Source organism: Coturnix japonica, chromosome 3, assembly GCF_054131305.1.
Source record: "Coturnix japonica strain WE chromosome 3, WE-NBRP24, whole genome shotgun sequence".
Lineage (NCBI taxonomy): Eukaryota > Metazoa > Chordata > Aves > Galliformes > Phasianidae > Coturnix > Coturnix japonica.
This window is the reverse complement of record NC_140665.1, coordinates 31892912-31893816: the sequence shown is the minus strand read 5'-3', so window position 1 is coordinate 31893816 and position 905 is coordinate 31892912.

The following is a 905-nucleotide window of genomic DNA, read 5'->3' as shown; positions in this document are numbered from 1 at the left end:
AAATGTGAAATTCTTAAATTTTAAAAAAAGAAAAAATGAGGAATGTTTTTCTATTTAGAAATGCCTTGCATCAAAGCTTACCATGAGAAAGACTGCATCTCCAGCTGTTCTGTGTACAGCAATGACGCCTGGAAGATCACTGAGGTGATGGCATCTGTCTTCCCAACATTATGAGGAAGGACACAGCCAGGTATAATGATATCAGCCCTCCCTGCATGTGCTATTAATGAAAGAGTTAAAGAAGTTTAAAAAAAAAAAAAAAATGTTAGTAACTCTCATTTGGCACTACTAAATGCTAAGAAAGAAGCTGACAGAAGCTGAAACATCTCTTCTATAAAGAAAGGTTGAGGGAGTTGGGTTTATTCAGTTTGGAGAAGACAAGGGTCAGGGGAGACCCCACTACGGCCTTGTGATAGATAGAGCTTAAAATCAGGAAGGAGACTGACTTTTTTAGTGGACTGATGGTGAGAGGAAAAGGAGAATGGCTTTAAACTAAAAGAGGTGATTTAAGTTAGATTTTAGGTAGAAATTTTCTTCTCAGAGGACACTGAGGCCCTGGCACAGCTGACTAGAGAAGCTGTGGGTGCACCATCCCTGAAGGTGCTCAAGGCTGGTTGGATAGGGCTCTCGGCAGACTGAGCTGGTGGGGGTCAGCCCTGCCATGAGAGGGGCTGGGGATTGGATGATCTTTAAGGTCCCCTCTGACCTAAGCCATTCTATGATTCTGTGATTTAAAAAGTTGCTTTTCAGTTTAATTTCTTCATATGGATAATAATTAAAAATATATACTTTAAGAAAAAGAAATGCATACTTGGCTGTGATATTTTGTTAAACCTCCTGTGTAGAATGTTAAAATACCTTAGTCGTAATTACAGAAATTATCTTCCATTCTTATGCTTTATGAG